This window comes from Dicentrarchus labrax, unplaced genomic scaffold, assembly GCF_905237075.1.
Source record: "Dicentrarchus labrax unplaced genomic scaffold, dlabrax2021, whole genome shotgun sequence".
NCBI classification, from domain to species: Eukaryota; Metazoa; Chordata; class Actinopteri; family Moronidae; genus Dicentrarchus; species Dicentrarchus labrax.
In genome coordinates this window covers 33,466,205-33,493,989 of record NW_026136720.1, presented here as the reverse complement: position 1 = coordinate 33,493,989, position 27,785 = coordinate 33,466,205, and the positions used below count along the sequence as shown (strand labels likewise).

Here is a 27,785-nt window from a genome sequence, read left to right as displayed (position 1 = left end):
ATACTGATAGTTTAAACATTTATATTTGTGTAGGAGATCTAAACGGCTTAAAACTCGCTCAAGCAGGCGACCCGTGGGTTTTAAGAGGATTTTTCCAGATCATTTTCATAAAATCCGGCCTGTATTCAATTCAATTCAATTCAATTCAATTTTATTTGTATAGCGCCAATTCATAACAGAAGTTATCTCAGGACACTTTTCAAATAGAGCAGGTCTAGACCGAACTCTTTATAACATTATTTACAGAGACCCAACAGTACCACCATGAGCAAGACCTTGGAGACAAGGGCAAGGAAAAACTGCCTGTTAAAAGGCAGAAACCTAGGACAGATCCTCAGGCTCTAGGTGGGTGGGAGAGAGAGAGAGAGAGAGAGAGAGAGAGAGAGACCTTTAAGGTTAGTGGATGATGGTGGTCATGTTTAAAAGAAATCAACGCCAAAACCATATTTTTCACAGTAAAACCTTACACCATTACCAAGACTCTACAGACACAATCTGCACACATTGACTCGGTAACACCATTCACTAACCTGTGATGAAGAGTTTGACGCAGATGGACACACACTGACTGTCCAGGTCCTGCAGTTTAACATTTATTTTCTAAAGACATAGAAGATCTCTTCTTCTAAATTCCTTCACTCTTTGAGGAAGTAAAAATCATGAACTGGGTTTTTATTGTTTGATCGGCAAAATATGACGCAGCGCACAGAATTTTTACAGCTTGTGTCACCCAACAGGATACAGGACAGTGACGTCTGCCTGCTCTCATCTACTGATCACTATCAAAATTATCTTTCAAACACTCCATGAAGCTTCTCCGGGTATTTTTAAAGACTTCCAGCTTTAATTCAGCAATGTTTGTTCATGTTTCCAACACGATGATAGATCCTTAATATAATGATTCAGATTTGGTCTGTTGACATTTTCCATCCTGTCGCACTCGCTCTCTGAGCTTTATCTGTAAATATCTGTCAGCAGAAGAGGAATGATTGACAGGAGCAGCAGAGTGTCAGACTGCAGAGTGACCAGCAGGAGGCAGCAGATCCACACAAACACACACAGAAATAACATGAGAGACTTCAGAGGTGGATTCAGAGTCACATTAAAACCTGTTGAGAAGTCAGTTTGTTGCACTTTCTGTCAGGTTAATGAAGCTTTTAATCACAACTGATGGATGGATTAAAAACACTGTGCAGCAGCTGAGAAACATTATTGAAAAAGACTCTTTATTTTACTGAATGGTTGGATGGATGTATCATGTGATTGTGTTTGAAATAAGCTTTTAAATGACTCATATTTAATAGTTGATGTAATGATAACTGCATACTATAATAATGTAATAACTCATTCAGAGGCACACATATCATTAGGCCAAGGGTAGCAATTGGTTTTGGCCCCAAGCTACTAAGGGCCCCAAAACCACCTCAAAAACTGATGGTTGAGAAAGTTTTTTTAAACTTTTTGCTAATTAATTATGTCTTAAGAAAAAATCATTCATGAGTGTCCCAGTCCCCTAAGTGTTTAGGAAATAGTCGTGGATTTAGTGGCATCTAGTGGTGAAGTTGCAGATTGCTCAGCCTTCCATGCATGTAGGAGAAACTACAGTGGCTGCAAAACCTTACAAACTGCCATATCTAGAGCCAGTGTTTGATTTGTCCCTTCTGAGCCACTGTATACACATCAGTATGTATCTGTATGTACATAATGTACTATGTTTAATTCACTGGCTGACTGTAGATTTTATCATATGTCTTCTACAGAGTAATATTAAAGGTCAAACTCTGCAGTAACCTGAAAGCTCACACTTCCTGTAAAAGGAAACACTTTACCATGTGAATGTGAGCAGAGCACCAGAGATCATAACCACACTGTTTCTTTCTGGGAACCAAACTCTACATGCACATTTCCTGTTTTCACAACTCTTCGTCATGAAGAGATTCAACTGTCATTGTATTTTTCTTTAAAATGTTATTCCGTTTAAGGTTAACGTCTTTAAAAAATTATTTCACTAATTATTTAACTGTTATTGTATGAACCTTATAGTCTTCAGAGGTTTTCATCACATGATCAATCTGATTACACTGTGTGTGTGTGTGTGTGTGTGTGTGTGTGTGTGTGTGTGTGTGTGTGTGTGTGTGTGTGTCTGTGTGTGTTACTGTTACATTGTGCAGTGTAGTCAATCATCATTGTGATAAAGGGTCACTGAAGCCGTCTCAGTAACATATTGTCTGCTCTATTCGAAGTGTCCTGAGATAACTTCTGTTATGAATTGGCGCTATACAAATAAAACTGAATTGAATTGAATTATGAAAATGAAAATCTTCTGTAAGAACAGTGAAAATCTATTCAGGAGCACTGAATCTGTTCTTACAAACACACTTAAGGAAGGAAGGAATTACAACTCAACATACATATATGAACCCAGGTGAAAACAAAATCTATTAAAAATATACTTTTTGAAAGTGTACTAAGTACAGTTTGTACTTTTTTTGTCAAATCCGAGTGTAGTTAAGTGTATTCAATTATGTATTAAGTCCAACTTAAAACCTATTTGACTACACTTCAAGTGTAAATAGTATGCTAAAATGGAATAACTTTTTTCCAACTTCAAGTGCACTAAATTACACTAATGAAGATCAAGATTCATGAGTGATTAAGCACACTTACACTTAGATTACAAATTGCATTTCAAAAAAGAAACTTTATTACACTTCAAACAAAAATACATAATTCAAGCAAAGGACATATAATGATAATAATAATAACAACACAATAACAGGAACATGATTACACATCACCATTCTGTGCCATAGATCACACAACTGACACAAACACACTCACAAGAAAGATGATACACTAATACAAAAGCAGATATTGCACAGCACCAGCAAACAGCCTTTAACTTCAATGAACAATATCTTACTCTGATTATGAGATTAGGCCTTGTAGCTCTCATGCACTTCCTCCGTAGAAGGGCCCGGATCTCGGTCACCTCTGTGTTGGGGAATCGCTCCCTCACTGCATCTGTGAAAACAGGAAAGAGACATGGGCATGAATTAAAACAAGATAGACAATGTATAACATTGAAATACAATCATTGATGATAATGGATTGTCAATTAATCATGACAATGGATGTGTATTCATAATTAGGACATTACTGTACCTATAATTGTGTTGTTTTTTCTGGCTCAAGCTGCTCCTTCAGCTCGCCTTTTTTCCCTTTCCCTGTGAGGGTTGCCTTGGCCAAAGTTTCCCTTCCAAACACCAATGTGGCCAGTTCCTGTGTGAAGAGGGACATCCTCCTCCCACTCAGCCTCTGATAGAGACGTGTTGGGACTTGCACTGATGAGTTGCCCAATGACATCTGTGAAAACACACAAGCAGATTAAGACAAAAGGTACATTACAAACACTTCTCTATAGGGCAGGTTGGCACGTGTCTTGGCTTCAAGTGTTTTAACACAATTAGTAATTCCAGGATCTTGTAAGATTTTTTTTGTATGCTTATTGCACCCAATCATAAAAAAGATTTTGCAAAAATAGCTACACAGCAGATAATAAAAAGCTAGTTGGTATTGTTTTTACTATAAAGAGACTTACCTAGACCTTTCTCGTAAGATCATTTTGACTTAATCTATTAAGAATTTTACTTATTTCTGGCAGCCAAATTTGCTTAGCACACTGGTAGCCAAATTTGCTTGTTTGCATAATCAAACTCCTATTAAAGGAGTCATATTATGCCCCTTTTCAGGTTCATAATTGTATTTTGTGGCTCTACTACAATAGGTTTAGATGTTTTAATCTTCAAAAAAGACATTATTTTTCTCATACTGCCTATAGCTGAGCACCTCTTTTCAGCCTCTGTCTGAATCGATCGGTTTTAGCTCCTCACTGCTACTGAGTTTAGCTGCATTTCTACCATCAATATTAATTCAACTGTTGCCAAACCAAAAACTTCACCACCGGACATGTTAGAGCGGGAGTCTGACCTGAAATCAGACTCCCACTCCCACTACTACTTCGTTGTAGTTTTCTGTGAAGACCCAATATTTGCTTTTAATTACTTCGTAAACAGAGTTCATTCTAAATGCAACAACTTTCAATTACTTTTTTCAAACATTACTGTTCACAATTAACTTAACAGGAAACAAAATACAAATTCAATGTGACCTTTTATTAATTTCAAGACAGGAATGTCACTGTCATTTAATTTATTTGTATTTTATTACTTTCATCAGTATTGGGTCCTTGTAATGTCCATACCATGTTCAATTTCACTGTCATTTGTAAATCAAACACATTATGCATGCCCAATTAGACTGAATTTGGAACGTTGGAATAATGAAACAGCAGCGGTAAAGGGTAACCAATAACGAGGAGTCAATCCCCTCTCTACATTGCAAATTTCTCCTTTGACTTAACCAATTATCTGAATTTTCATTTTCTTAGTTAGCAATGTGGCATTGGCTGACGTTGCTGGCTAGCATCTTTCAACCCATAGACTGAATATATAGAACTATATATACCGTCTATGTTTCAACCAGTTCATCATCAGTTACGTTAAATTACATGACAGTAGTCGGTAAGTTAATGTTACAAAGAGTATTCCAGAATATTTCCATTGTTTTAGAACTTACCTGCCAAGAACAACAGTTTGGCTGCGACCGGCTTCGAAATCACCTCTATCCAGCCATGTTTGGACTGGAGGTCTTCCTTGCAGGTGACTGTAATACCTACAGTACATTTCTATATGCATCCTGTATAATAGATGTACTATCTGCAATAACGGACCGAAATAAAACAACCCATACATTGTGCTTAAGTTAAGTTACCCTGTTACCGCCTGAGTATCAGTGATGAATTTCAAATATTAACTGTCAATGTATTTGGATACGTTGTGACAGTATAACTAATTGCCGCCCAAACTTCTACATAGTGATTGGATGGTAAATGGAGCTGTACTTGTATAGTTTCCTTTCTAGTCTTCCGACCACTCAAAGCGCTTTTACACTACGTGCCACATTTTCACACACATTCACTCAGTGATGGCAAAGTCCATCGAATAGAAACTAACTCATTCATACACTGATGCATGGCATTGGGAGCAATTTCGGGTTCAGTATCTTGCTCAAGGATACTTCAACATGTGGCACCAGGAGCCGGGGATCGAACCCACAACCTTTCGATTAAGGAACAACCCGCTCTGCCTCTGAGCCACAGCCACCCAATGTATGTCAATGATGCTGCGCACACTTTGGATGTGGGAACCGACTGGTGGGTAGGTCCAATTCCTGGGTCTATTCGTAGCCATCTACTGCTTAGTCTTGAATCTTGATCTGTTGCACTGCTCAACAATAATTTTCTTCAAATATGCCACCTGTACAATCAAAGTACAAGTCCTACTTATTGGTTAATAACAAGAAAATACCAAGGACAACAGAATACAGACACATGAAGGTAATTATAAGTGGTATCATTTTTTTTTAAATTCTGATTATTATTATTATTATTATTATTATTAGGCCTATTACTATTATTATTATTATGGTAACCTAGTAGTTGTCCTACTATTTCTACCATAACAATAACAATAATAAGAAGAAGAAGAAGAAGAAGAATAGTAGTAGTAGTAGTAATGTTATTAATAATAAATATTAGGCATCATATAGGATAATAGCAAGTAGCAGGCTGAGAAATGGAGAAAGCTACCAGATATTCAAGATAACTAGTAGGTAAGTATAGGCTAGCTGCACCATCTTATAGGCTATCTGTACTGTCTTGAAATTGTCTTTTGTTTCAGGGAAAAGGCAGAAGACGGTACAAGCAGTACCTTTACAGCACTGGCGTTGAAGTCCCTGACAGAATTTTAGAATGTCATGACAGAGAAGTAAGCTAGCCCATGATGATGATAAGTATTTTTTTTATGCTTATGACATTGTCTATTGCATGGATCACAAGGTGTGATGGACATTTCAGCCAAATTGCTTTGACACACTGCAAAAACTGCTTATCAAATAAAAATAAAGTGTTATTAATCTTATATCAAGATCAAAAAAATAGTTGGTATTGTTTTCAGTACAAAGAGACTTACCTAACCCTTTCTCGTAAAATCATTTGACTTAATCTAGAGTTTGACTTAAGACGTCTCATCCTGAAAACAAGTGAATTTGTCTGCCAGTGCGTTAAGCAAATTTGTCCTAAAAACAAGTAATTGTGTCTCATAGTGCGTTGACCAAATTGGTCTTGATAAGACTCCTTCAAATAAGTCAAAGTCCTCTTAAATTTAGTCAAAATGATCTTTCAAGAAAGCGAGCTAAGTCTCTTCATATATATATATATATATATATCAATACCAAATAGATGTTTTTATCTTAATAACACTTGGTTAGATTTTATTTTCTGCAGTACACTGACATGGATGGTGATAATTGTTTTGCTTACAGCCTCCAGCTCACAATGATGCACCACTGCAGCCAACAGCAGGAAAACGGAAGAGAGCTGACAGTAAGGTCAGGACACTGACAATGCATAATTCATTCATTATAGCCTATTGTCTACTCTTTAGTTTTTGACTGGAACAATGTGACCAACCATTGTTGCAATACTTAAATTTGGATGGTGTCCTGTAGACAGCAGTAGGCCTGTGGTCCAGTGTATAGGCTAATGTAATGAACTGTAACTACCCATTTCTTCTTTGTGTATGTCTGTGGAAACGTATGTCCAGTAATAACAAAATGTATGATATTCACATAAATCATACACCAAAATGTTCAAGATGTATGTGTGTGTGTAATACAATATGGGGTAGAGTGTAGTACAACATCTTATCTAGTAGTAGTAACCTATAGGTTAGTGACAATAGTGTGCAGAATTGAAAAACATGCAGGTCAGGACACAGGTAATACACATTTGTTCACTATGTTAGTTTATTGGTATTTCGTATTTAGAGGAACTGACTCCTACAACGTAACAAATTAGCTACACACATTGTTCAAATTTCAGAGTGTAACAGTTGGAGGAGGTTGCTTTACTTCTAGTGCTTTAAGATCACACTCAATATCAAAATAACACTAGATTCAGTGACTAACTTCCCATACACTTTGTACCAACTTCAGAATGATCAGAAAAACAAATTTCATTCCTCTGCCATAGAATAGAATAGAATAACATAGACTTTATTATCATGTCAGGCACTTCCATTTTGCTTAACAGGCTACAAGAAAGCTGAATTGAGATCTCTGGGTGACATAAAACCATGCCCAAAGAGTGCATCAAGGCACAAGATTCTAGCTAATCTTGATCATAGTGATAACTAGACGTAGCATTTTACTATATGGTCTGATGTTTGAACCCAAAAAAAACATTGAAATACTGTGTTGGACACCCCAAATCTAACTGTACACACAAGGAATCCCTAAAATATCTGTAAATTGAAGTTCAGTGATGACAACTTACACTGAAAAAAGTGTAACATGCAGTTGTTCATTCAAACTAATAACTGCCATTTAAAAACAGGATAAAATTATTGATTTGATTGTGAAACCCATTCTTTTTGCATTTAGAGACATCAAGTTTGATTTATACTGAACTAAATATACAAAGGACCCAAAAGAAAGTTTTTGATTTCTCTCAATTTTTTTTTTCTTCATGACCTGCAGGTAATATTTTTAGTTTGAGTCAAATGTGAATTGCGCATGCGCGTTGCACACTGCACAGTCAGAGCAGATGTTAAGTCCCGTAGCTCTCTCTCGGCATGCTGGTCAGACGCACCATTTGACATCGTGGATATCGTTTACCTCCTGGGTAGATTTCGTCCAAAAATAAAACATAAGTAGCAAAGCAGTTGCTGATAATTAAAGTTGTAGTGTTTTGTGTTGTCAAAATTGCAAAGAATAGCCCAATTTAAGTACTTAAATGGGGCGATAGCTGGCATGATTGTAGCTGGCAGTAGCAGGCTAGCTAGTTGGCAGTAGCTGGCTAGCTAGCTAGCATTTACCAGTAACGTTGTGACCATGAATAATAATACATTTGTGTTGCACTAAGTATCGGTAACGTAAGCTAGACAAAAGCCATCGCTAGTCCAATTGGGCTCCATTCAGGGCTAAACAGATATTGTGCCTGGAGATTTGTTCATTGCAGTTTGTAAACAAAACAAGACTGGGCCCGTCCTCTCGGGCTCAACTGTGTAGCCTCCTGCCCCTGACAGCAACAGTTGTCAGGACTGTAAAGGTAAGGAAATACAGTCCGAGTGAAGCGCTGGAGACCTGGGCCGATAACAACGGGAGCCTCTTGGTTCTGTATTATGTGGTCTTCTGTTGTGTTTGGTAGGACTGTGGACCGGGGTGCGGATTCAGATCACTCTAGGCAGGTTGAGGTCAAGGGTTTTATTCACAAAGAACTGAGTAGAAGTGGAACTGTGCTTGAAAAGGGCAAGGTGGGAGCAGGGGCAGGCAGGTCCTGAACAGTGGCAACCAGCGCTCCAAAAGATCCTCCAGGCAACACAAAACACTCCAGGTGCAGGAATCTTGGAAAGGAGAGAAAAAAAACACAAAGCTTTAGTTCTGGTCTTGACAGAGAAACTCACTCTAAAACTAAACTCTAGACACTAAATTGGCCTGAAGTACTCAACCATGGGTAGGAATAATCTGGCGACTAGTCTCAGGAAACCCCACTTCTTAAGGCCAGGCACTGATGAGGATTGCCAGCAGGTGTGCAACTCCACCAGGTCATCAGCTCACTGCCAGGCATAACTCACACCCACACACAGAACCACAGGAGAAACAAAAAACAAGAAACACACCCCCAAGTGTCACAGCATCAACTGTGACAGTCTTCAGAGAGTAGTAATTGTTCATTTAATTTTATTTTGTATGCTTTCAGAACCTCTCTTCAGTTCCCTGGTTGTAGGCTATATCTTCATCCAACCTGAACAGGTAACATATTGCATCTACACTGCACATCGCCTTTTTAACCATTTCACAAATCACCCTGAATATTAGACCCTCACTCATCTATACATTTTCATAGCAGCAAATGGACTACTGTATTTTTTTTAGCTCTGTTGATTGAGCCAACACAGATCGGTGTATCACCTGTAAGGGAATTCACTATTTGTTCCTTTGTTTTCTCAGTTATCGGATGTGGAAATACAAAGACTACAGCCTGTCATTTTCAGAACGATCTGAGCTACTAAAACAAAAAAGGCAGATTGCCTAATGTTAATATGTTGCATATGGTTCATATGTTAAAGATTAATAAATACATTTAACGTAATCTGTTGGCCAAGTGTCTTTTTTTATAGAGTTTATAAGGTGGGAAACACAAATTATTTTTGAAGTTAATAAAATGTGAAAAATATAGTTTGGATATATATAAATTAATTAACTGGTGTCAATACAAACATTAATTCATGTTAATTCAGTTAAAAGTGAATACCTTAGGTTGGTTCACTTTCTATTTATTAGTTTGGTTCAATAACTAAAATGTTAAGAAAATAATTTGGATCAGGGCAAAGAATTAAGGTTGAGTCAAGTGCATTATTATTGTTTAATTCAATTCAATTCAATTCAATTCAATTTTATTTGTATAGCGCCAATTCATAACAGAAGTTATCTCAGGACACTTTTCAAATAGAGCAGGTCTAGACTGAACTCTTTAAAACATTAATTACAGAGACCCAACAGTACCACCATGAGCAAGCACTTGGCGACAAGGGCAAGGAAAAACTGCCTGTTAAAAGGCAGAAACCTAGGACAGATCCTTCGGCTCTAGGTGGGTGGTCGTCTGTCTCGACCAGTTGGGGTGAGAGAGAGAGAGAGAGAGAGGCAGAGAGAGAGAGAGCGAGAGACAGACAGACAGGTGCACAGCAACAACAGTATTGGCGATGGCAATCTAGCAGGACCATGGCAGGAGGCTCCACCAGGATCGACAAGAACCTGCGAGACGAGAAAGCACAAGAACTCCGGGGAAGAAGTGAAGTTAGTAACATGCATTAATGGGACATGAATGAGTGCAGAAAGAGAGAGGAAGGGAGAAGCTCAGTGCACCATGGGAAATCCCCCGATAGTCTAGGCCTATAGCAGCATAACTAAGGGATGGTTCAGGACTCACCTGATCCAGCCCTAACTATAAGCTTTATCAAAGAGGAATGTCTTAAGCCTACTCTTGAATGTGGTTAGGGTGTCTGCCTCCCGAACAGAGTCCTTGTTGCAGTGGTGGGTTTGACTCCAAACTGTGGCCCTTTACTGCATGTCATACCATCTCCCTCTTTCCTGTTCATCTTGAGCTTTCTTGTCAATAAAGTAATATATATATATTTAAAAAATCAGTTCCTTAAAAGAAAAGGCCATAAAAGCTCTTTCTCTCTCTCTCTTTCCCTTTCTCTACAAATATCTTGAATATTCTTTTGTTGGCAGCCGCAGACAGTAACGTAAGTTGAAAACTTATTTTGTATGTAGTTGCAAGCTGTCAGCAGACCTTCAGACAAGACCATCATTATTTAATCATTTTATTTAGCTATTTCCCAATAAGCCGGTAATAAATAGGTGATCATTTCTTTAATATTTCCTGTAAACTAATATGAAGTTAATCAATAGGCATGATTGCAAAAGGTTTATTCTCAGGTCCACATTTCCATGGTAAGTAGCTAATAGTTACCAAATAACTTTGAAATAGAAAATTACCAGTAAAGGCGTAAACGTGTTTACATCCCGCTCCCATACTTTCGAACTTTTACCCTTAAAACTCCACAATTGTCTGCTTTACATTTACAAAGAAAAACAGATGGCCATTTCCTCTCTCAAGCCACTGTGAACAGCTATGGGCTGCGTATTACTTCTTTGGAGTCTAATGCTGACTCTGTCAGTGACCGCCTGTTAACTTTGGAGTGAACCACTAGCAATGTTAAGCTAATAGCCGAAGCCATGGACCTTGAGGCCCGCAGCTGTCGTAACAAAATCTACATTATTGGTCTTCCAGAGTCGATTGAAGGTCTCCAGCCTATTGCCCCAGTTTCTGGATGAAGAAACCTGAACTGGGCTGCACTCACAGGTTGCTGACAGCGAATTTTACCAGTACTACCAAACATATAATCATTTGCATTGTCCTTTATGGATTTTCCAAAAAGTACATTTGGATGGAAACTAATGTATGACTTTGGTCAATGGGTGTCTCTACTGGGGGGCAGTTCAATTCATATGAATATTTAAACATCATTTAACTGATTCGCCAAAATATGGGACAGTCAGGAATAGAAAGTGCACATTTCTGGACTAGAGAGAACAAGAGTATGTAGAGTAAATGGACAGCAAGAGAAGACTGAAACTGATGTTACAGGACATATGTTTGAGACATTTCAACCAGTAGATGGACACCAGAAGCTGCTCAGTGGTCATCAGTCCAGGGCAGTGGTTGTACTGGGCATCTCCCTGTCATATATGTGTAAATGTTGTAAAGCTGGAGTAATTAAAAAAGAAGGATGTGTTTGAATCTAAACTTTAACTCTCTGTTACACGATTACGATGACTAATATATTACTGTCCACAGACAATTTCCTCCAACTGAAACTGCAAAATTCTCAAGAAAATTGACTGAAGTTTAGTTTTTTGTTTCTGTTTCTGTCACACAGATGGGATTGTTCCAGTACTAAAACCACAACACATCTCACATTACCAACACTTACTTCAATCAAACCTCCAGGATAAGTTTATGTGTGCACAAGAGGGGTGGATGGAGAAGAAGGATGAGCAACTTCTGGTCAATTTCTACACAGAACTGTACATCACAGCTGGAGGTGACATACACATCAACAAACAGCATGAGGTCAGACAGATTGAGGCGGTGGGGAAGCCAGCAGAAACAGAGACACCAATTAAACCCAGAGACATATTCAAACCCCCCTCTGGAAAAACAAGAGCCATAAGAACAGTGCTGACCAGGGGAATCGCAGGAATTGGCAAAACATTTCTTTTGCGGAAGTTTGTGTTGGACTGGTCTGAAGGAAGAGCCAATCAAGATGTGAATCAGAATCAGAATCAGAATCAGAAATACTTTGATAATCCCAGGGGGAAATTATTTTCGTTACAACACTCCAGATATACAAACGACATGCATGGCTTACTTCCTGTTGCCAGTATGGAGTGCTATGACTATGACTATGACTATTGACTTGCAGATGTGTTCAGGGTGGTATATCATTTTAAGTTGGGATTTAAGATTGGACAAAGTACAGTGATTCAATCCAGTTTAATTAAATTTTATTTGTATAGCACCAATTCATAACAGAAGTTATCTCTAATGAATGATTGTTTCACGCATTAACTCAGTAGTCATAGATATTAAACTTTTTTTTCATTGTATCCAATAGTAACAATAGCAGTGTTTGTCTTTATCACTAACTCTCTTTGATGATAACAGAAAAAAGTGTCAGTGTCACATGTAGCGTTGTTCTGAACTAATGAATGTCTTAATCTCAAGATTTTGATTTTGATTTGTTGATCAGTTGATGTTGTGTGTTTGTCTTTATCACTAATTCTCCTTCAGGCTGAGTGGCTGCAATCTTTCAGAGAGAGCTGTGAAGCTCTGTCCTCAGTTCTCAGCTCCCAGTCCTCCAGTCTGAGAGAGCTGGACCTGAGTAACAACAACCTGCAGGATTCAGGAGTGAAGCTGCTGTCTGCAGGACTGAAGAGTCCACACTGTAGACTGGAGACTCTCAGGTGAGTGCATACTATGAAGCTTTTGTTTTTTGTTGGGTTGTACTTCAAATATGAGATGGTTGACAGCAGGAGTTCTCAACCGTTTTGGATGTGGAGAACAACAAGCAAGCAAAGATTGGTCTTGAGGACTGGTGGCTTGCTTGGAGAATGACTCAATTTATATATTTAGAACATATAAAAATAACCTGCTAAGAACATTTTCTGTTTGATTCGGGTTTCCACATTATTGTCCCCCATTCAAAAATCCATAATCTATTAGTCAAAACAATATTAGACACAAGATCTCTCCTACTTAAGTGAAAATTCCACTGTGTGTTGGAGGCTTTAAGCATCACTCGGGTAAATTGCAGAGATTTATGGCTAACAGAGAAACTTTCCCCCTTCAGCAGGTGAATGTGAATACAAACGCTGCACAAACATCATTCTGCACTGTGGATTGAACAACATCTAACAAACAATAAGCAAAACACATTTTTGATTGAGGAGGGACTTTGTCAGTTATTTTTCATTTTGACAAAGGATGTATTATTCTATAAAGTCAGTAAAATTTTTTATTAATTTAAGTCTGCTTCAGAAGCAACCACTGCAGCATCAGAAGGAGAGAGAGAGGGGGCGCCCACATACAGCATGGACAGAAGGAGAGAAGTTTAAACTGAAGTTTTAGATATCCTTTAAACACTCACACATGATATATTTTTACATATTCAACTAATCTGTCATAGTGTGAATAGTCAACATCACTGTGTTTGTGTGTGCGTGTGTGTGTGTGTGTGTGTGTGTGTGTGTGTGTGTGTGTGTGTGTGTTATTTCTGTTTCATTCAGTCTCATTGTTTTGTGGCTGACACAGCAGATAAATGCATCTTGAAAGTTGGTGGTCTGGAGGGTCGGTTCAGTTTTTACTGCAGTGCTGATATACAGAAAGTATATAATATAGTAATTTAGTATTAACTTATTCTTTAGACCATGTTTGGATTATCATAGTGTTTCTTTACAGTTTGAGTCAAATCGAAAATTCATATTATTCATATAAATGTCTGATATGACCTCAGATGTAAAATCCAGGGGTGAGTTGTTGTAGTTAGATTGTAATCCACAGTGATTAATGCCATGGAAGCAGACACCAGATTTGCAAACTTAGATAAAAATCTTTCAATTAATATTTGGCAAAGTCAGCAACTCCCCCTACTGGCCACACAGAGAAGCAATACATAAAACCTCAAAGAGCAGCCTGGCATGTTTTACCCATCTATGGATTTTAATCTGAAATGGTAGCAAATTCAGCTACAAGAGCAGCCTGGGGTTGATTAACACTTAATATTCAAAGTGATATAGTACTAAGTGGGATACCGAATGTCATCAAGGCCAATTAAAAGTAACAAAATAAACTAATCGCTTACTGTAAACACAATCTGCTTTATTATTGTTTTTTTAAATAAACTGCAACACCAAATGTACAAAAATCGACAGTATTAAATCAAATAAATTAAAAAAATATCAGATAAATACTGTTTTCATGCTGTTTCAACAGTGCACCTATGTTGACCCAATCCTGCTGTCCCTCAGTTGCCAGTTTTATGGACTTTTTTGAAAATAATTTGCAGCAAAAGCAATAGACTGCATCTTTACTTTTTGAATATGTGAGCCAGCTCCGCTTTACTTTTTCCCCATTTACTAGGTGTCTGTATGTGCAATGATGGTGGAAGCTTCGGCCATCGTGTCTTTTTGGGAATGTGAATGTGTCCTTTATAGGCAGTGGCCCTCTTAATACCTGTTCAGTCCTTTCTCAACTGGCAGAGCTGCTGATCCCTGCTCCAAACTGGATGCTGAAGAAGACACATCAATCTCCATGACCAAAGATGAAGGACCTATAGGGAAATTAAAATAATATTTTTGGACAAAATGATTCATCTCAGAATATTCTGCAGTACACTGAGCAATTATAAAGGCTGTTTTGTTGTTAACTTACCAGGTAAACAGTAGGGACAGTGGGCACAGAGGATGGAGCAGAGGATAGAGATGGACCTGAGATGAAAAACAAGAAATACAAAAGTTTGCCATGTTATAGTTATATTACACTTGAAAATGATGCAGCTTATTTTCTAAATAAAAAGTACAGCTATAGCTTGAAATAATATGGATTTGTCTAAAATCATGTCCCTTGTCATATGATTATATCTTATATCTTATATTTAAAAAATTCATCTCAGTATGTTCTGCAGTGCACTGAGCAATTAAAGGCTGTTTTGTTGTTAACTTACCAGGTACAGCTGAGGTTGCAGAGAGGACAGTGGGCACAGTGGATGGAGCAGAGGATAGAGATGGACCTGAGATGAAAAACACGTCCCTTGTCATATGACTATATCTTATATTAGTAAATCTTAATGAGATCATTTGACTAGAAATGAAATATATATGGTGACAGTTTTTGATCACCTGATTCATCAGCCTTGGCTGCTCCTGAGGAGGTGGATTGCCCCTGGGCTGAGTCAGTGCCTCCACCTAAAAACTTTAACAGTGCTCGTTTTAATGGACCCTAAACCTAAACTAAATTATAATTCATTTGAAAGCCTTGTTCTTAGTCTTTCTCAGCCAAACTGGAAAACATTGCAGCCAGTTCTATTTGTTATAGTGTACCGTGCTCCTGGTCCGTACTCTGATTTTATATCTGAATTCTCAGAGTTTTTATCAAGTTTAGTCCTTAAATCAGATAAAGTAATTATTGTAGGTGATTTTAATATTCATGTGGATGTTGACAATGACAGCCTTAGTAATGCATTTATATCATTAATAGACTCAATTGGCTTCTGTCAGAGTGTAAATAAACCAACTCATTGTTTTAATCACACTCTTGACCTTGTTTTATCATATGGCATTGATATTGAACATTTAATAGTCTTCCCACATAATCCTTTTCTATCTGACCATTATTTAATAACTTTTGAATTCATGTTGTTAGATTATAAGCCATTAGGCAAAACTTCCTACAGCAGATGTCTATCTGACAGTGCTGTAGCTAAATTTAAGGAGGAGATTCCTTCAGTGTTTAATTCAATGCCATGTCTGAATTTAACAGAATCCTATAACGACTTTAGTCCCTCTGAAATTGATAATCTTGTTGATAGTGCTGCAGGCTCACTACGATCAACATTAGACTCTATCGCTCCTATAAAAAGGAAATTATTAAAACATAGGAGACTAGCACCGTGGTATAACCACCAAACCCACCAGTTAAAACAAATAGCTAGGAAATCTGAAAGGAAATGGCGCTCTTCCAAATTATCAGAATATCGCTCAACTTGGCATGATAATCTTAAAACTTATAGAAAGGCCCTCCGTAATGCCAGAGGAGCCTATTACTCAGCACTAATAGAAGAAAATAAGAATAACCCTAGGTTCCTCTTCAGCACTGTAGCCAGGCTGACAGAGAGTCACAGCTCTATTGAGCCACATATCCCCATAAACTTAAGTAGCAATGACTTCATGAGCTTCTTCTATAATAAAATTATTACTATTAGAGAGAAAATTAATCACCAACTGCCATCAACAGTTATCAGTGGCTCTCCAAGTTCAGGGACTTCTGTCAGTGTAAACTTAGATATATATTTAGACTGTTTTTCTGCTATCGATCTTCATCAGTTAACTTCAATCATTTCTTCATCGAAGCCATCAACCTGTCTATTAGACCCGATCCCAACTAGGCTGCTTAAAGAAGTTGTTCCCTTAATTGGCACTTCTTTACTGGATATGATTAATCTTTCTTTATTATCAGGATATGTACCACAGTCCTTTAAAGTAGCTGTAATTAAACCCCTTCTTAAAAAGTCCACTCTTGACCCAGGGGTTTTAGCCAACTATAGACAGATTTCTAACCTCCCCTTCCTCTCTAAGATTCTGGAGAAAGTAGTCGCCAAAGAATTGTGTGACTTTCTACATAACAATAGTTTATTTGAGGATTTTCAGTCAGGATTTAGAGTTCATCATAGCACAGAGACAGCTCTGGTTAAAGTTAATAATGACTTTCTGATTGCTTCTGACAATGGACTTGTCTCTGTACTTGTATTATTAGATCTTAGTGCTGCATTTGACACCATTGACCATAATATTCTTTTACAGAGACTTGAGCATCAAATTGGCATTAAAGGAACCGCACTAAGCTGGTTTAAGTCATATTTATCAGATCGCTCACAGTTTATACATGTTAACGATGAATCTTCAATAAATACTACAGTTAGTCATGGAGTTCCACAAGGTTCTGTACTTGGACCAATACTATTTACTTTATATATGCTCCCTTTAGGCAACATTATTAGGAATCACTCCATTAACTTTCACTGTTATGCAGATGATACGCAGTTATATCTATCAATCAAGCCCAATGAAATTAATCAATTATCTAAATTACAAACATGTCTTAAGGACATAAAATCCTGGATGGCCTGCAATTTTCTGATGTTAAACTCAGAAAAAAACTAAATTCTTGTTCTTGGCCCCAAAAACCTTAGAGACTCACTGTCTAAAGATATAGTTACTCTAGATGGCATTAACTTGGCCTCTAGCACCACTGTCAGGAATCTTGGAGTTATCTTTGATCAGGATTTGTCATTTAACTCCCACATAAAGCAGACCTCTAGGACTGCCTTCTTTCATTTACGTAATATTACAAAAATTAGACACATACTATCACAGACAGATGCAGAAAAACTAATCCATGCATTTGTTACTTCAAGGCTGGATTACTGCAACTCTTTATTATCAGGTTGTCCCAATAAGTCCATTAAAACGCTCCAATTAATTCAGAACGCTGCAGCACGAGTACTGACACGAACTAGAAAAAGAGATCACATCTCTCCTGTACTAGCTTCTCTGCATTGGCTCCCTGTAAAATGTAGAATAGAATTTAAAATCCTCCTCCTCACCTATAAAGCTCTTCATGGTCAGGCCCCTTCATATCTTAAAGAGCTCATAGTACCCTATTACCCCTCTAGAACACTACGTTCTCTGAATGCTGGGCTACTTGTGGTTCCTATAGTCTCTAAAAGTAGAACAGGAGCCAGAGCCTTCAGTTACCAAGCTCCTCTCCTGTGGAACCAGCTTCCAGTTGTGGTTCGGGAGGCAGACACCCTCACCACATTTAAGAGTAGGCTTAAGACATTCCTCTTTGATAAAGCTTATAGTTAGGGCTGGATCAGGTGAGTCCTGAACCATCCCTTAGTTATGCTGCTATAGGCCTAGACTACCGGGGGATTTCCCATCGTGCACTGAGCTCCTCCCTTCCTCTCTCTTTCTGCACTCATTCATGTCCCATTAATGCATGTTACTAACTTCAGTTCTTCCCCGGAGTTCTTGTGCTTTCTCATCTCGCAGGTTCTTGTCGATCCTGGTGGAGCCTCCTGCCATGGTCCTGCTAGATTGCCATTGCCAATACTGTGCACCTGTCTGTCTGTCTCTCTCTCTCTCTCTCTGCCTCTCTCTCTCTCTCTCTCTCTCTCTCACCCCAACTGGTCGAGACAGACAACCACCCACCTAGAGCCGGAGGATCTGTCCTATGTTTCTGCCTTTTAACAGGCAGTTTTTCCTTGCCCTTGTCTCCAAGTGCTTGCTCATGGTGGTACTGTTGGGTCTCTGTAATTAATGTTTTAAAGAGTTCGGTCTAGACCTGCTCTATTTGAAAAGTGTCCTGAGATAACTTCTGTTATGAATTGGCGCTTTACAAATAAAATAAAGTTGATGTAAAAGGAATATGTTTATTTACTCACATAAATTACTGTGCTCTGCAGCAAACAATTGCAAACAACATACCTCAAACTATAAGTTAACTAGATGAATTCATTAATGCAAAACCATATTACTAGCAAACGTCACCGCGTTTGTAATTAACGTTAGTTATTAAACATTTGCTATCAAACGTTGTTATCAAAAATGTTGTTTTGATGCCAAAAAGCGACCCAGAATAATATAAATACACCGAGAATCAACTTATTCAAAGTATTACACAAACACAACAATGTTAGCTTGAATAGTAAGCTATCTAACCGACCCATAAGTAGTAAGACGTTTTTCTAATGTTAGCTAGCAAATTTGCTATTATAGGCTAATGTATTTGGAACAAAGTATCAACAATAATTAAGGACTTTCCTAATTTCAGGGAACTTTTCAAAATCTCCTTGACACCAAATGTAACATTACCAAGACATACCTTTATCGTTGTTTCTCCTCTTCCTCTTCCTTCCTCTTCCTCTTCCTTCCTCTTCCTCTTTCTGCCCCTGAAGGTAACATTAGGTCCTTTATTGTGACATCATTCACCTGCTCCTAGCTCCTGGATGCTCAGTGCACACGGCACTGTACGGTTGGGAGCTCTGCACACGTTACTAACGGAGCTCTGACAGTTGGAGCAGAGAGTCAGTAGGAAACTACACTCTGTTAACATCATATTGTTGTTGGCTTTTATGGACAAGAATGTACATTTGATAATATATGAATCATCATCACTCACACATGGAAAAAAATAATTAATTACTTTTTTCTTTTTTAAGTTAATTGCTCTCGGGGCCCCTAGTGGTCATGGGGCCCTAAGCAGCTGCTTAGTTGCTTATGCCTTGGGCCGGCCCTGACTCTGTATCATACTCTGTGATTCAGTTAGCTTCCCAGTGCAGTCAACTTTTAAGGAACAGTCAGTAACAACTTTATTCTTAAAAGTCCAGTGTGTAACATTAAGGGGGATCAATTGTTAGACAATGAAATTCAAATCAGCAGTGGATTGATGGGAACATTTTACATTTAGATAGGAGTTTATACTAAAAAGTTAAGAAAAGATGGAAATAAATGAAACGTGTCTCCAGACTGTCAGGTTGTATGATCTCAGAGGAAGGCTGTACTTCTCTGGCCTCAGCTCTGAGATCCAACCCCTCCTATCTGAGAGAGCTGGACCTGAACTACAATCATCCAGGAGACTAAGGAGTGAAGCTGGTTGTCAGGTATGAACAGACAACCAGAGCTCACACACTGCTTCTGTCACACTGACAATCTGAGGACTGTTGGTTCACAGTCTGTACCAGCAGCACTGCCGATAACAGTGAAGACAGGAACTGATGTGCTGAGAGTCCCTGTCCCCACTGAGACGGACATCCTGACTGATATCAGACCAGGATCTAGTGCTGATCATTTAAAGATGACTACGACACATATTCTTTCTGACAAATAAAATCAAGTGTTTATAAACCAGAATACAAACTTATCAAGAGGTTCAGAGTTTATTCCAGACCTTGGAAACAGCAGTTGACACAAACATCTCAGCTCAAGGTCCATTTAGTAGTTGTTCTGGAGCTTTCCGTCACAATACTGGGTCTTCATCAGCACTTTGAGACATCTTTCTTTCTGTTTCTGTTTGTTTACAAGTTGAGGTTCAAATTTCATTCTTGATTTTAAAAAATTTTCATGTTTGATGTATTTTAAATGTCAGTCACATTCTGTCACTCAGCTACGGAGTCGCTTAGGGGACATGGGAGGTGAAAATATAATAAATATATATAATATATAATATATAATATATTATATATATTTAATATAAAAATATATTTAAACCGTCCCCTGAGAAATATTTTGAGTGTAATACAGTACGTCTGGGTTATTGCTTCACTTCAGTCAGGACCGCTTTTGTCAAAATATCTTTTATTCCGAAGCAGAATATTACATTTGGCGGTATGGCTCTGTTCTGGGACTTCCTTGTCCTTCCAGGTGCCTACATGGAAAAACCTTAAGGCAGGGAGAGCACACCTCCCTGCCCTTCCATGTGCATACATGGAAAAGTTTCAGACAAGGAGAGCGGCAGCAGAGACCCCCCAGGGTACAGAACAGAGCAAGCAGATCAGAAAATGACATTGATTAATTAGAAACAACATAAAAAGGAGGAGCTGGGGTGGAGGTGGGTTGTAAAAAGGCTTGTAGAGGAAGCAGCAGAGATAGGCAGGCTAAAGCAGCTTAAATAAGGCGCCATGAATGATATTTGCCAATTGGATGCTGAGGGAATCAGCTGAGCTGTCAGCTGACTGTGTATGGTATCCAATAGGAAGCTTAGAGGAATCAGCTGACCCATCAGCTGATGTATGTTTATGACTAGCTGTGATCATATGATATAGCTGTAACTGAGAGCTGAGCCTGACTTCGTGGCCTGCCTGAACGAACGCTATGCTTGATTTGTGTTGTTGTTTGAGAAAGAGCAGAACATCAGTGGTTGTAGGACTGCTGGGACTAGACCTGCTGGGACAGTCCTGCTTGGACAGACAAGGTGCATCTCATGTCTCTCAATTGCATCCACGTTTCCCTCACTGGTGTCTTTTCCTTACGAGGGAATGCACATAAGTGCTGATCAGCTGTCAGTCGGCTTTAACAGCTGTAGAGACTTTTGATGGCACATGTGAACTGTACTAATACTAATAAATACACACAGTTATCACAGTTAAAACTGCGGCCACTGAGATCAATCTGACAGTCGGGTCATAAAGATTAGGATAACGTCCTGATGAACAGCAGGTGGCTCGAGGGAGGGTGAAATAGGATGAATGCTGATGCAGCTGTTCTCCTGAATCCTCTGTTTCTCTGTCCTGTCAACTTTATAACTACAGTTCTTAGTTTAGCTGCTTAATGATTTTTGCTGCAGTGATATAACTGCACATATGGAAACATTTAAATAACCACAGAGATCCTTCCTAGAACCTGGATCCTGGGAGAATAACAACTGATCGGACTCAGCACCGTTGATATGATCATATTACAAGCAGAGACACTAACAGAGTCTGTTAGCAAGAAACACTTTTTACATCATACATATTGTAATTCCCATTCAGTCACTTGAGGCTGACAATTCCTAAATCGTTACATCATTTATATTTTCCCTGAAACATTCAGCCTAATAAATCTTTTTCAATATTCAAAAGACACCACAATTATATTTTGGTTATTCAATAATGAATTTACAATCACAATATCACTAAAAACAGATCAACAAATAAGATGAACATAATATAAACGCACTCTGCCTGTAGAAATATCTCGTGTCTTTCACTGCCATTGTGCTTTACCCAAACAACACGTGAAGGAATGACCCGGACGTGTTTGTACCCTTATGTTATATATTCTAACCCTAATCTCTAAATATTTCTCGGGGGAATGCAAACATATTCTTTCTCTCCTAAGGTGCTCTGTATGATTCTGATGACTTTGAAGTTCATTCAAAGTTCATTCTTGAATTCAGAAACTCTTCATGTTTGATATATTTTCCACATCAGACACATTCTGTCACTCAGCTACAATAAATTATTAAATCATCTCTGGTAGGAAAATAGTTTTTATTTAATCATTCAATCACTGATTATATATGTAGCAACCTAAACACTCAGTAAATGCCTCAGTTAAAGGAACTCACCTTGGACGAAGGGGTGTTTGGGTTCGATTTATTAAGGTAGCTACCACAAAGGTTTACCTGTTTGTGTTAAACTTTTTATAACCTAATACTTTATGAATAACCAACAACACTGTTAGACTAAGCAGTGGCTCTATTCACACATACTCTTTTAAATAACTGACCCCAGACAACTCTTTCAAAATAAATTTAATTATATTTTACTACTTTCCAGTTTAACACAAATAATATTTACTTTGATAGTTAAAAAATAGAAACAGAAATTAGATAACACAATTACTCAAATTAGACGTCTTTAAAATAAAAATATTATAGTTGAAATACTAAATTGTAAACAAATGTACCTTGACCAAAATTGGCAAAACACTGTAGAAAATGAGACAATTATAATAAGCAAAATAGAATTGGCAATATCAAAATACTATTCAAAACTTAAATTATCTCAGGTCTCTAAAATTCCTATTTCTTACCACTTCAATAGTAATACTATGTACTTATCAGACTCAGATCAAATATGCTACTGAATTAAACTCTAAACAAAACAGTGGGCCCTCACACACACACACACACACACACACACACACACACACAATAAAAGTTGCAGGCCTGTGTGTTGCTCGGTGCAGCAGGCAAATCTTTATCCTCAGTGGCAATTAACAGTCATACAGAAAATCCAACTCCCGGTCTGGAATAATTCATGGAAAAACAGTTAATGAAGAGATGAAGATGAAAGCAAACGGCAGCAGAAGCAAAGTCCTCCTCAGGAAGCGCGAAACAGTCCTTCCTGTTCAATTCAATTCAATTTAATTTTATTTGTATAGCACCAATTCATAACAGAAGTTATCTCAGGACACTTTTCAAATAGAGCAGGTCTAGACCGAACTCTTTAACATTAATTACAGAGACCCAACAGTACCACCATGAGCAAGACCTTGGAGACAAGGGCAAGGAAAAACTGCCTGTTAAAAGGCAGAAACCTAGGACAGATCCTTCGGCTCTAGGTGGGTGGTCGTCTGTCTCGACCAGTTGGGGTGAGAGAGAGACAGACAGACAGACAGACAGACAGACAGACAGACAGACAGACAGACAGACAGACAGAAAGGTGCACAGCAACAACAGTATTGGCAATGGCAATCTAGCAGGACCATGGCAGGAGGGATCAATAAGAACCTGCGAGACGAGAAAGCACAAGAACTCCGGGGAAGAAGTGAAGTTAGTAACATGCATTAAAGGGACATGAATGAGTGCAGAAAGAGAGAGGAAGAGAGGAGCTCAGTGCACCATGGGAAATCCCCCGATAGTCTAGGCCTATAGCAGCATAACTAAGGGATGGTTCAGGACTCACCTGATCCAGCCCTAACTATAAGCTTTATCAAAGAGGAATGTCTTCAGCCTACTCTTGAATGTGGTGAGGGTGTCTGCCTCCCGAACCACAACTGGAAGCTGGTTCCACAGGAGAGGAGCTTGGTAACTGAAGGCTCTGGCTCCTGTTCTACTTTTAGAGACTATAGGAACCACAAGTAGCCCAGCATTCAGAGAATGTAGTGTTCTAGTGGGGTAATAGGGTACTATGAGCTCTTTAAGATATGAAGGGGCCTGACCATGAAGAGCTTTATAGGTGAGGAGGAGGATTTTAAATTCTATTCTACATTTTACAGGGAGCCAATGCAGAGAAGCTAGTACAGGAGAGATGTGATCTCTTTTTCTAGTTCCTGTCAGTACTCGTGCTGCAGCGTTCTGAATTAATTGGAGCGTTTTAATGGACTTATTGGGGCAACCTGATAATAAAGAGTTGCAGTAATCCAGCCTTGAAGTAACAAATGCATGGATTAGTTTTTCTGCATCTGTCTGTGATAGGATGTGTCTAATTTTTGTAATATTACGTAAATGAAAGAAGGCAGTCCTGGAGGTCTGCTTTATGTGGGAGTTAAATGACAAATCCTGATCAAAGATAACTCCAAGATTCCTGACAGTGGGGCTAGAGGCCAAGGTAATGCCATCTAGAGTAACTATATCTTTAGACAGTGAGTCTCTAAGGTTTTTGGGGCCAAGAACAAGAATTTAACATCAGAAAATTGCAGCTCATCCAGGATTTTATGTCCTTAAGACATGTTTGTAATTTAGATAATTGATTAATTTCATCGGGCTTGATCGATAGATATAACTGCCTATCATCTGCATAATAGTGAAAGTTAATGGAGTGATTCCTAATAATGTTGCCTAAAGGGAGCAAATATAAAGTAAATAGTATTGGTCCAAGTACAGAACCTGCCAACGATCTGATAAATATGACTTAAACCAGCTTAGTGTGGCTCCTTTAATGCCAATTTGAGAAGAATGGGAGAGAGAAAGGGCCACAGGTTGGACCCAAACCTGGGCCGCTGCAACAAGGACCCATTCAAGGAAATTGGTTTCTTTAATTTAAGTGAACTTGAAAAATGAATGAACAGAACTAAAAGTGTTAAGTTGTAGGTATTTAGTAAATCTAAGTGGGGTTAAATTTATATCAAGCAGTCCACACAAAATGAAAAAAATAAGTTAACACTAAGCATGGCTATTAAGTTACATGAACATAAAAAAAATATGTTAGTTGTACTACTTGATTTAGTACTGCACACTTAAAATAAACAAGCTTTTCTAACTCACTAATCTTAAGATTACTTTGCTTAATTTTTTTGAGGCAATGAGTTTGCATACTTTTTTTAAGTAAGGTCAACTAATTACATTTTACAGTGTAACCACGGTTACACACGCAAATGGGCGTGGCCTATATTAAATTGGCCATGCATCATTCAAGGAACCCATTGTACAAAAATGTTTCTTCTAATGGTTCATGAGTTATTAGAAAAAACATAAAATGCTTCATAACTGACAACATGGTGGTGCAATTGTTCATTTCATGTGGAAATATATGTTATTGATTTTGCATATTGGAGGCAAACTTTTACCACAATTCAGCAGATGTGCTGAAAAACGTTCAGCTCTATAGGACGTACAGTGATTTATTTTGGAATTTGAAACGCTTAATAATCAACTACATGGTGATGCTACTGAATAAATGTTTTAATATGTTTAGCACATATCCATGGGGCACCTGTGTAACAGGTTTGACTTTAGCATATGCAGTATTTGAGAGTTTGATGCATATATGCAAATCCAACACAGAGGCATCCATCATAGGGCTGCCTGATGTTCAAATGTCAGTTGTAAGAAGTGTGAGTGTGAGTGTGTGTAACAGTTGAATAAAATTCATAATATACAAAAGATGTAGATGAAACAGATAATTATTTATTTTGTTCAGGTAGGCCGTTCCAAAGTAGAAATGGTCTCCTTTAGTGTTGATCCTGGACTGTGAGACAATCAAAAGGGCCTTTCCAGAGGATCTAAGGCAGCGTACTGGCTCTTCTGAGTTGAAAGGTCGGCAGTATGACAGGGTTAGACCTTTCTAACCAATGCAGATGTTCTAAAACTGGGGTGATATTGTCTCTATGTTTAGTGCCTGTTAAACTCTAACAGTAGCATTCTGTTGGAGACTGAGGCAGGTATAGAGTTACAATAGTGTAGAGGGGATGAAAAGCATCAATTACTTTCTTGCTGCAATTTAAAAGGCGACATAATATTTTAACTCCTGCTGGCTTTAAGATTAAAACTGTGCTTGAATCCGAGTCTGAATATGACACATTAAAAAGAAAAAAAGGCAAGAACACTGAGGACAAACTGAGTCGCCTCCAGCAGCTCGACACCAGAACAGAGTGAGTGGGTTTGTTTCACTCTGCAGGCTGTTTGTGAAGGTCACACTGAGACCATGTCATATATACTGTATATATCCTCAGAACATATACACAGCCCCCATCATGCCTGTGACAACCCGCTTTAATATTATATCACTGGTAATATTACACTGATTATGCAGGACTTTTAAAGGTATATAGAAAGAGAAAGGGAAAATAACTGAAATGATTAAAAATGGAAAAGGTTGAGATCCAACTAAAGACAGTTTTCTAATAGCACACATAAAGTCAGAAACAAACTATGAAGGTTTCTGTGACAACATGTGTTAGAGGTGATTCATCCACCACCAGTAGGTTCACTCGATGTGGACTCTGCTGTCCATCGGCTGTCAGTCGTCCTGCAGCTCTGGTATCAGCTGGTGTTCGGCCTGCGGAGCAAACAAACCACCCAGCATCACGTTCAGCAGCAGCAGCACAGAAGAGCTCTCACACCTAAAATAACTCATTCAAACACCATGGTAACCTGTCTCACTGAACAGAGGCCAACTCGGACTGTTTGACAGGCAGGGCTGAAAAAAAAAAAATTATTATTATTATTCTAGTTTTATTCCTAATTCTCTTTTTCATTTTCTGTTTTATTGTTTATTCACAAAAATACTTGCATGCTCTTGCTTTTTCCTCTCTCTAAGTATCATACAGGCTGTATGTGTCTGCTCTGTTACTTTGTTCATCAGCAGTAAGTTGTATAAAGTATATGAAACACAACTTACATTCTGAATGTTTTCACAGCAGCATGTTACACTGTGTTGGAATAAATGAACTCAATGTTCAGTGTCCTTGCTGGTTGTTCTGACTCATTCACACTCATTACTGCTGTTCACATATAGAGATTAAAACATTCAATTAATAAAACAAATGTGAGGACTCGTCAACTAGCAAAATCATGAGTCGGGACATCGATTTTGACTTCACAAGGACTTTAAGTTGGAGTATATTGAGCTCTTAGGGCCACCGTAAAAGAGAAAAGATTGCAAACAAATCACCTTCTTAACACCACACACACACACACACACACACACACACACACACACACACACGGGTAAAAATAAAGAGACTGGAGGAATGTGACTGGTAATAATCAGTCAGCAGAGATAAACTCTGTCACCTCACTGCTGGAAGCTACTGGGAAACCAGTCCACCAGTATGACTGTTGACTCTGTAGGTGTACGAGTCATAAGGCAAAGTGTTAGACAAACGTTGAACATCTCGGTGCCCGGTTAGCTCAGTTGGTAGAGCTGGCGACCCATGTACTGAGGCTGAGTCCTTGCTGCAGCAGCCCAGGGTTCGAATCCAACCTGCGGCCCTTTCCTGCGTGACATCCCCTCTCTCTGTACCCCCCTGTCCTGTCTATCTTCAGCTGTCCCTATCAAAATAAAAGGCAATAAAAAGGCCCAAAAGAAAGTTAAACACTCAAAACTAGAAGTGTAGGATTCCTCCTGAGGGGAACATGAATCTATGCACCAAATTCATCTCTTTGTCACCAACAGTTGAGACTTGATCTGGACCGTCCCCGAAGCTGTGCTGCAGGCTAAAAAATAATGCTGAGACAGGAAACAGCCTGAAGATAATGTGCAGGGAAAAACTGGAGTTTCATTTATAAAAAAAGTAAAGTTTGTACAGAATACACTGTATCTTTATTGATTATTGATCAGTATTCACAGTATCTTTATAGATGATATTGATCAGTATACACTGTATCTTTATGGATGATATTGATCAGTATACACTGTATCTTTATAGATGATATTGATCAGTATACACTGTATCTTTATTGATTATTGATCAGAATACACTGTATCTTTATGGATGATATTGATCAGTATACACTGTATCTTTATGGATGATATTGATCCTGTATTGAC

At 38.4% G+C, this 27,785-nt stretch overlaps 2 long non-coding RNA genes across 2 annotated transcripts; both read right to left on the bottom strand.

Annotated features, from left to right (window-relative positions):
- Positions 1–134: 134 nt before the first annotated feature.
- On the bottom strand, positions 135–9,858 carry LOC127353149 (uncharacterized). Its single transcript, XR_007881240.1, has 2 exons — positions 9,749–9,858; positions 135–321 (listed from the first exon to the last, which is right to left on the bottom strand). It is a non-coding gene; the product is annotated as an uncharacterized LOC127353149 (long non-coding RNA).
- Positions 9,859–14,497: 4,639 nt separating this feature from the next.
- On the bottom strand, positions 14,498–15,205 carry LOC127353150 (uncharacterized). The gene is made up of 3 exons (XR_007881241.1): positions 15,148–15,205; positions 14,973–15,038; positions 14,498–14,579 (listed from the first exon to the last, which is right to left on the bottom strand). It is a non-coding gene; the product is annotated as an uncharacterized LOC127353150 (long non-coding RNA).
- Positions 15,206–27,785: the final 12,580 nt, after the last annotated feature.